This window comes from Manis pentadactyla, chromosome 2 (genome assembly GCF_030020395.1).
Source record: "Manis pentadactyla isolate mManPen7 chromosome 2, mManPen7.hap1, whole genome shotgun sequence".
Taxonomy (NCBI): domain Eukaryota; kingdom Metazoa; phylum Chordata; class Mammalia; order Pholidota; family Manidae; genus Manis; species Manis pentadactyla.
Window position 1 is genome coordinate 121423835 of NC_080020.1, and position 10933 is coordinate 121434767.

Here is a 10933-nt window from a genome sequence, read left to right on the forward strand (position 1 = left end):
TCTCAAGTCCGTGCTTCCTTCTCTCTGGACCTCTGTCCTGTTTACTTTAGCTATCTATGCTTCCATGCACTCCAGCCACATCCTATCACTTTAGGGAGATTCCTGGGTTCTGCTGGGTTTCATTCCTTCCTCTCCATCTTGGAAAATTTCACTTGCCAGTAAGCTGAGGTATTTCTAGAGCTCATTTCATTTGTTTCAGATAGTTGTCCTTCATTTCACGATATTCAATGTATTAAGCACCAGTTTTCACATATTTTTCCCATTTTTTTAAGTTGTTCTGGTGGGTGAGTAAATCTGGTCTTTGTCATTCTATCTTGACCAGAAAATGAAATTCTATTTTACCTTTTAAAAATCTGAACATTTGTCTAATATTAGCATAAAATGTTTCCATCTCCATCTCAACTTTTTTAACTCATCAAAGTTAGAATTAATCTTTCCCACCTCTCAGCACACTTCATTCTTTGCATATTACTAGAAAACTTCATAATAATACTCAAATTATACCATTCTATAATTTATTTGTCTTTGTCATCTCAGTTTTAAATAGTCTGTGGTGTGAAGACATGTTTTTTCATTGTCCACACGATTTACAAGAAGTAAATTATAAAAAGCCATGATTTCAGATTGAATTAAGTGTAATAACCCAAACACAGTAGTTAAGAATTATAAAAACCAACTTTGTGGCTTATGTGACAATATTCAAATAATAAGAAAATATAGAGATTATCAATAAAAAATTTTAAAGTGGAGCACCATGGTCAGACTCAGTTAAGCTGAAACTATATTTTTAGTTATATTACATTTCTTAACTTGCTAAACTTTAGTTTCCATATTCATTATTGATAAAAGAGAGACTAAAATACTTTGTATGTTATAGCGATTTGGGCTTGACTAATTAAGCTAATGTATACATAGGATTTTTAGAGTAGTCTTCTTACAAATTTTAAATATATTCAAGCTATCATTAACAGGATATTTTGGGTATGAGTGGAAAATAAAGTAAAAATCATTTAAAATTCAGGATTGTGTTTTTGTCATATATGTTAAATAAAGAGGTCAGGCAGCTTCAGAGCTGGTTGTTTTAGCAACTCAATAATGCCATCTAGGGCCAGGCTCTTTCTGTATTTTCTCTGTCCCTTAGTAACACATGGGATTTCATACTCAGGTTTGTCCATTCATGGTCACAAATAGGTTCCGGTGCTTAATTTATCTTTTTTTTTTTTTAATTTATCATGTTTTTAACCTAGCACATTGAGTGGCAGGGGAAAGAGTGACTTTTGTTGTTCATGCAGGTGTTTTTTGCAATGGAAAAAACAAAACAAAACAAAACCTTTCTTGAGAAATATCGGCATACTTTTCTTTAAGCAGTTTTGGTCAGAACTTCCTTCCATGGCTATTCCTAAACTAAGCACTGACAAAAAAAACCCTGCAATTTTACTGAAAGGTTTTAACTACTAAGACTCAGCTCTTCTCTGATTTGCTTGGTTTAATGGAGGGTGGATAAAATCAAGTTTGAAGGTGTGGAAGCTTTGAAGGCAAGCTATGAATCACATTTTTTAAAATTAAAAGCTAAGTAATAGCAAGTAATAGCATTTTTTTAGAGACACAAAAAAAGTGACAGAAGCATATTGTTCCTAACATTTTTCTAAATGTCAGTGCTTTTTATATTTTTTTTGAACCTAGCATAGTCATGATGAAAATTATGTAAGGTAAATATGTCTTGTTACAGTGCTACATTTTTATTAAAATGTAATGAAAAAGTTCTGAATACCATAATCTGATATAATTAGGATAAAAGTGTTTTGATATGCCTATACTTCAGTAAATTGAATACAACCTTTATGTAAAACATCCATCAATTTTTTTCTCCCCTGCCTGGGGTATTGCACTAGTATACTCTGGCTACCATAACAAATTACCATCAACTGTGTGACTTAACATAAAGTTATTTTCTTACAGTTCTGGAGGCAGGAAGTCTAAGCTCAGAGTGCCAGCAGGATTGATTTCTCTGGAGTCTTCTCTCCTTGGCTTGCAGATGGTCGCTTTCTCACATTCCTTTTCTCTGTGTAAACACCTCTCTGGTGTTACCTTCCTCTTCTTAAAAGGACCCTGGTTAGACTAGACTTGAATCCCACCTTTATTACTTCATTTAACCTTAGCTACATCTTTAATGACTTTGACTCCAAATATAGTCATTTTGGGGCTAGGGCCTCAACAAATGCTTTTCAGGGCAGCACAATTAAGTCAGTAACAGGTCTGTTTCTCTAGGTTGATGGAAATTGCTATCCATCTCCAATCTATTTTCTCTCTTTGCTTCCATAACCCAAATTTTATTTTTTAGGCTAAAATGCACTATAAATTCAAAGGTGGGTAAGATATATATGTATTTATGCACATATATATATATATATGTGCATAAATACATATATATCCCTAATCTAAAAACAATTGTAAATTTTTTTCTAAAATTCTTTAGAAATACAAATACAGCTTTCTGAAATCTTCTCACTTATCAAGTCACTAGCAATCCCGAACTGCAATACTTTCAGTCATTTCATTAAAGGTGTTATAATGGTGAGAAAGAGCTTTCAGATTATCAGAGTTTTAGCCTTGAGTAAACCCCGTGACTATTAATCAGTCTCAATTTTTTTCCAACACTGTTATTTAATTTAAGCCATTACGGACAAAGTGCCTGAAACAACTTTTTTGCAAAATCAATTTGGTAAGAATGAAATCCACAAAATATACTTCAAAATGAAAATTATAAACTGGTGCTTTCCTCCTGACTGCATTCAGCAATAAAATATTAAATGGAACATTAAGAACAACAATTAAAGAGCTTAGCTTTTAAGCTGTCAGGTGGTGTGTAAGATTCAGTTCTTTATTGGCTATTTAAAAAATTACTAAATAATATTACTTTAGTTTTTCTAAGTGAATATAAAACCACCTGCTCAGCAGTAGTGACAGGAAGTACTTAATTAGGACTAAAAGTGACTACATTTTCATTTTGGAAAAATGACTGCAATTTTTCAGAGTCAAATTTATTTAGTTTGAAGACAATAAAAAGTGTTGATACTATATTTAAAATAAATATAACTAAAGTGTTCCCAACCCTGGAAATGTTTGAAGTCATTTCTAATGTCTGTGCTCCAGGACAATCACATTAAAATGTCCACTTAATAAGCCCCTAATGAATATTAATAGGAAATAAATCTATAAATAAATATATTGTAAGAAAAACTGCTGTTTAAGACAAATGCCACCCATAAGAATCAACAATGCATTATAAAACAAATATATCTGTCTTCTTTTCATTAAAAAAGAGTTTAGTGTATGTTTTCAATAAATGTAAATGTTAAGTGGAAGTGAGATGATTGATGGGAAGGCCCGTTAGCAACTCGTTGCTTAGATATTCAAAGTGGGAAGAATAACAGAATATGAAGTAAGGAGAAAAAAAATCCCCTTCTTAATGCAAACCGCTGGCTGAATGTACTGCAGCACAAACAGATTTTATTTCACTTTGTACAAATTCTTTCATTTAGTGATCTTAACTCTTCAGAAAATAACAAACCACTCTGAAGTAACACATCCTCTCCTTTTCTGTCTTGTAGTAAAACAGCTCTGGGATCAAGTTCAGAAGACTCTTTATTGAGTGTTTTAGTAGGCTAGGAAATAAGGGTGGTATAATCATGGCCCTCCAGGAGTGTGTGGTAAAATAACTTCTATTCTAGCAACTCCACTGGATGTACTTCACTAAAGTCTTGTTTCAATGAGGTCAGACACCAGTAATTTGTTATGTGGGTCATGGCAGAATCCTTCTTCTAAACACTAAAGAGAATGACTTCTTTGTCAACATAAATACATCCTAATGCATTTAGTCTCCCTGTAGGCTGTATTACACACTTGAGAGCTATTGTGCCAAATCCTGCCACTCAGCATTAAAAAATCTTTTCATCTTGCCTTTTCCCCCCAGTTTATAATAGAAGAGAATAAAACACATACAAGTAAAAGGTAAAGATCTTTTAAAAAATTTTTCTTTTCAGGCACTATCAAGAATGAACATCAGAATGGACATGCTAACAGATGTATTTCAAAAGACAGTAATATGACAGAAATGTTACATTAATAACTAAGCTCACTCATATGTTAATTTTCCACAAATTTGTTTCTTTCTCACCCAAATAAATACATGTCTGTAAAATATGAAAACTGGTAAAGGTAATTTCCCCTCAAAATTATAAAGTGATACACTATAATAAATAGTGATTTCAGAATTATCTGGCTTAATTTAGATATATCTTTCAGTTGTTATTAGTATCATTATTCTAAAATTCCTATGTTTAAAATTATTTTAATTTCTGATATTTTAGATTCAAATATTATAAAACAATTAGAAAATACATATTAAAAATTAGAATCTATACTGCAATGAAAAACTTTGTTCATTTAATAAATCTTGACATTCACTGATCCCTACCCTCTCAAAAAGGTTAGCATACACAGACTAATAGATAACCCAGAATGGATAACAAACTGGTTAGAAATGTTGGGTTTCAAATTGATGGACATAGTTCTATCTTGACTGCTTTGAGAATAGGATATTGTGGATCAAAAAAGGTAAGAATTTGAAGTGTTTGTGTGCTGTAGTTCTGAGAAGGAGGGTAACTCAGACAAATTGTAAAAATGCCTTCTGAAATTTGTTTATAAATAAATAAACAAAGACAACCTATTCTCAATGGTTCATAATGCCTAAAGGCAAAAAACCTTAGACAAGATGTTAAACAAATGTCATTTGATGTTTTAAGATTTAAAGATATTGTACTCTCTGTTTTTAGAAACTATTCTAGATATTAAAATATGTGGTTATAGTATGTATGCTTTTTAAGTTTGAACTTGAAAAACTTACTCCAACTTCAAAATATTCATTGATAAAAAGCTTTGCAATACAATGCATGCCCCCCAATAGCTACTGTGTTGCTGTGTAATGCAGCTTAAAGAGCAGTGTTATATGTATGTGCTCATAATCTGACATTGATCATTTCCAAATGTCTGATGCTTCAAAATTATTTTTAATAATGGCAAAAATTATTATCGAAACATTATATGGTAAGAACTTTGCTAAGTAATTTGCAAATGTGCCTTATTTAATATTCACGACTGCTTACTGAGATAAATGTTACTGTTATTAACAGTTACGGCATTGGAGAGTAAAGGCTCTGGACTGACCTTCAATCAGTGTGGGATGGGAGATGGTGAATAAATAATTCCTATTCCTTACCTCACTCTTTGTGGGACAATTTTGAGATATATTCAATACAGTACCTCAGAAGGTCTGTAGTAGATGAGAGCTCTCTCATTGGCCATGGGAATACTGTAACTGCACAACCAATATTAATTTTCTAGTTTTCACTTTCACTTTTCCCACTTCCTCATGGTAATACCTGGAACAACCTTCCAAATAAACTATTTGCAATGTAACCTTTGAGTCAGAGTCTGCTTCTTGTAAACTTGAACTAGAACATTGCTACTAGAAGTGACCCTAGAAAGCACAATCTTGGTATGGGATTTAGGAATTTCATCAGATAGTAATAAAGTTCCATCAGTGATATTAAGTGGTTATAATAACTCCTGGTGCTGCAGTATTATAATTACTAAGACTCTTGATTGAATGGGTTTTTCCATGGATGTTTCATCATGTAGGCATGATGACAATTATTAACTCCATTTGGATACCCATTATGGGGTTTGGAAAACTTCCAGGTTAGTGCTTGTGAAGACTCTAGGAGAGTGGCAGTACCTGAAGAGGGCATGGAAGCTCTGTCTCCTTCCCTCATTCTCTCAAAGCTTGTTCTATGCATCTCTTCCATATGGATATTCATTTGTATCCTTTATCATATAGTTTTATAATAAACTTGTAAACTGTAAGTAAACTGTTTTCCTGAGTTTTATGAGCCACTCTAGAAAATTAAGTGACCCAAGGAAGGGGATTGTGGAAACCTCTGCTTGGTCAGAAGCACAGAGGACAACCTGGATTTCTTTTGGCATCTGAAGGGGGAATGGGGAGGTAAGCAATCTTATGAGACTGAGCTTTTAATTTCTGTGGCCTGATGCTATCTCCAGGTAGAAGGTGTCAGAACTAAATTAAATTGGACACTCATCTAGTATCCAGGAGAGTTGCTTGTGGTGGGAGAAACCCACACACATTTGGTGTCAGAAGTGTACCGAGTAAGGTAGTAACATGTGAGTAAAGGAGAAACACAAGAGGAAGACTGCGATTTTCCTAAAGGGAAAGGAATTCTCTTCTTACAAGGGCTATAGGAACAAATCTGAGCTAACAGTGATAACAAGGTGATCCAGACCATCACATGTGCTGCACCAGTAAAGCAGGGGTATATGGAAAACACAAAATCAAAGCAGCCTATTCCAAGCCCATCGAATAGTGGATCCACTGAATATACAGACACACCCTGAGGTTGCTGCCTTGGTTCCTAAGTACATAATTATTATGAATATTCTTAGAATCTGGAAGAATCTTCACATTATTTTCCTGATATTTGTAGTAAAAGGATGATAGAAAGGCAAAGCAGAAGCCCTTGAAACTGCTTGTCCATACCAAAATAGTTATTCACAAGCAATATTTTATTACTATTGGGGATGAAGAGATGAGTTCAACATTTAAAAATTTCAAAGATATATGGATAGTCATCTACCATCTATTTCATATCATCAATTAATTCATCAGTAGGCTATGCAAAAATTAGAAGAATCTTGGTAACTGAGAAGTATTGGTTTAAACTTAGTAGCCAAAATCACAGATGCTGTGTTAGTTGGTATGTCAACTGGAAAAAAGTCGACCTGGAATTTGCCTTTTAGTATATGGCTATTGATCTGGAGCCTGTATTCACAAACTCCATCAAGGAAGAAGACAAAACAGCTTGTATTTACCTATGAGAGTCTAGTTTACTTTATCTTGCCCAAGGTTATGTTAATGTCCTTGCTCTGTTATAACATTCCCATGTCCCCTTCAACATTTTTGTATTTCATAGATCATCTTACCTTCTACTATACTGACTACATCACATTAATAGAACCTTAGAGTAGTTAGTAATCTGGGTGTCATGTAAAAGACACATACACTAAAGAATCAGATATTGACCCACAAATGATTCAGTGTTCTACAACAGAGAAGCATTTAGGGGCCTAGTGATCTGAATGATACTGGGACAGAGTTATTGGACCTTACCTCTCTTACCCCTAAGAAAGAAACAAAGCATTCAGCAGGCATTTTGGATTTTGTTGACAGTGCACATGCCTTGAAAATAGTCCTTTTAGCATATAATTCTGAAGACTGCCAAGTTTTAGTAGAACCCCTCCAAAAAAAGAAAGTTCTCCAGTAAGTGAACTATGTGGCCTAAGTGGTCCTGATAGTTAAGTGATATGACTTGGAACACTAAATGAGGTTAGGAGTAAACATAAAGTCTATTTTGGGTTTATTTGCAAACCTTAATAGGAGAGTCACAGCACAGAATATTAAGACATTCAAGAGAGGGTTAGCTTTCTGCAAAAAACAAAAAATTAGGCACTGTTGGAAGCAACTCTTATTATGCAACTAAACTTTTAGTAGAAACTGAGAACTAGATTATGGGAAATTTAACTATATCTGATTTTAGATGTTCATCAGGACCTATCTATTGTCAGGCCTCTTAGGCATATAGTAACACAGGCCCCATTTGAATATACTCAGTAACTAGCTCTTACTAGTTAGCACTCTTATAATTTATAACTATAGTGAATAGTTAAAAGAAGATTTCAAGCAATGGGGTATGGGGGTGGTTGATAATATGGGTGAATGTAGTAAACACATTATTTTTCATGTGAAATTTTCCTAAGAGTATATATCAATGATATCTTAATAAAAAAATAATAATAATAATAAAATAAAAGACACATTCCCACAAAAAAAAAAAGAAAAGAAAAAAGAACCCAAGAAATATTTTGTTAAGTATTGGAAATAATACTGGATATAGGTAATTTACTTGCTATAAAAGTGCATAGCATAAAAAGATTGATAAATTATTGACTCATGAATAAATGTCCCCATTCAGTTAATTACAAAAAACAAAAAGCAAAATAAGACAATGTTGCCTTGATTGTTAGACCAATTTTATTTTTATAGATAAACACTGGAATTTTTTTTTTCCAAAGGAAGTGGAGTATCTCAGATATTGCTAAGGATATCCTTAAAACTAAGTGTTAAGATTTCCATGTTTCTTTCTTTCCTCAAAGATCAAAATAATTTTGACATTTAACAGAACTTGCTTTACACTTACGGTTCCAGAATCTTTTTTGTATATCATCTATAATGTAATCAAGTTACATAATCTAACTCATTTATTAAAGATACATTTTCATTAGCTGTTTTTAAGCTATGTGTTTTTTTCTGATGTGAATTTCTGGGCTACAGAATCTAAGACATGAGATGGCTAGTTATTTTGGACTGGGAATTGCCTGTTTAAATTTTACTTTATATCCCATTGTCTTTATACCTCTCAAGGAGATTTCTCATTTGCATGGAAAGTGCCACATACACACATTTAATTATAATTTCTTATGTGAAAATAGACCTATGTTAAGTCTGATATATGTCACACCATCCAATGTTGTATTGCAATATAGAAAGATAATCAGGAATTGAAAGGTCAGAATGGATATGTCTGAAATTTTTAAAATAAGCATTTTATTTTTTATATTTGGAATAATTTTAGAAATAACTAATTTCCAAAGTTTGTATATAGATTTCCTATATTCTTGTTGCCTGATTTCCTCCCTTGTTAATATATCATATTAACATGCTACCTTTACATATCTAAGAAACCAAAACTGGTATAATTCTATTAAATAAACTTCATACTCTATTCAGACCTCACTGGTTTTAACAAATGTTCTGTTCTAGAATTCCATGTAGAATACCACATTATCTTTAGCTGCCATGTCTTCAAAGATCCTCTTGGATAGGACAGTTGCTCAGATTTTCCTTATTTTGGGTGACACTTGACAATTTGGGGGCATATGGGTCAGGTATTTTATATAATATCCCTCAATAAGAGTTTGTAGGATGTTTTCTCTGCTCAGGCTGGGATTATGGTTCATGGGAATCATACTGTAGAGGTGTCATGCTCTTTTTATCACATAATATCAGGTGGCAGATGCTATCAACTTGACTTACCATTACAAGTCTTAAACTTGATAATCTAGACAAGGTAGTGTTTCCCAGGGTATTCATTTTTCTTATTCTTTGTTCTTTGGAAACAAGTCACTAAGTCCAGCCCAAGACTTGAGCAGAGAAGAGGAATAAAGTTCCATATCCTAGAGTGACAGATTATCTATATAAATTACTTGAAATTATTCCATAAGGAAGATCTATCTTTTCTTGCTCACTGATCTATTTCTGCAATCATTCATTTATGAGTAAGGAATTGTGTATATTTATTTTATACTATGTGTTATAATCCAATACCACATTATTTAATTTATCTCATGATCTTTTCCTATTTTACAGTTGGAAACCAAATTAAAAAATACTGTAATAAGACAAGAAGAATCTAAAAATATAAGGTGTCAGGATTCAAACTATTTGAGAGAGAAGTTAATATCCTTATATTTTTGTTTTTGGAGCAAGTCTTTCCTTTCTGAAACAACAAAATGCTCCAGATTAATGTTGTATTTTACTTGCTCCAGCTCTAAAATTAGCCATCTCTAAGAATTCCTGGTTCTCTTTATTTGAGAACATGTGTAGAAAGCAAGATTTGGGGACTGGTAGTATTCATTGCTACTGGGCTGTCATTCCTTTAATGCCTTCTCAGCAGAGTCAGGAAATATGTGTATGCATACTAACCTATGTTAGTACATATACATATCTATAATTATATCTATAATCGATCCATTTATATTAATAGTAAACTAATTTGATAACTCTGGCTCTAATCTACCACTGCGTGTTTCACTCTAGGCTTCTCTCCTTATGTATCATCACTTCCTTCTCACACAGTGGGGATTCTAGTCCCCACAGTACACTATGCACTTACTTATTTCTTTAACCCTGATATACATGTAAAGTGGTTTCAGAATGTTACCACTAATGATGACCATCCTTACAGTAGAAAGTAGTATTTCTGGTCAGTTCCATTTGCCTTTAGCCTTATACTCTTCAGTCAAAACATCATTTTTCAGTTAAAGAGTTAGCTCCTTTTCTCCTCACTTCTTCAGTGAGATCATACCAGAAATTCATAATACAGTTAATTGTCTAAATTCCATATGAGAATCCTCTAAGTTCCTAGTTGACGTTTTACAATTTGCATGCATTAATTTCATTCTTTGTAAAGAAAATGTACCATATTTTCTTTATCCACTCATCTACTGATGGACATTTAGGTTGCTTCCATATCTTGGCTATTGTAAATAGTGCAGCAATAAACATAGGGGTGCATCTGTCTTTTTCAAACTGGGCTGCTGTAGTCTTAGGGTAAATCACTAGAAGTGGAATTCTTGGGTCAAATGGTATTTCTATTTAGAGCTTTTTGAGGAACCTCCATACTGCTTTCCACAATGCTTGAAATAATTTACATTCCCATCAGCACTGTAGGAGGGTTCCCCTTTCTCCACAACCTCACCAATATTTGTTGTTGTTTGTCTTTTGGATGGTAGCCATCCTTACTGGTGTGAGGTGATATCTCAATGTGGTTTTAATTTGCATTTCTCTGATGACTAGCGATGTGGAGCATCTTTTCATGTGTCAGCCATCTAAATTTCTTCTTTGGAGAACTATCTATTCAGCTCCTCTGCCCATTTTTTAATTGGATTATTTGCTTCTTGTTTGTTGAGGTGCATAAGCTCTTTATATATTTTGGATGTCAACCCTTTATCAGATCTGTCA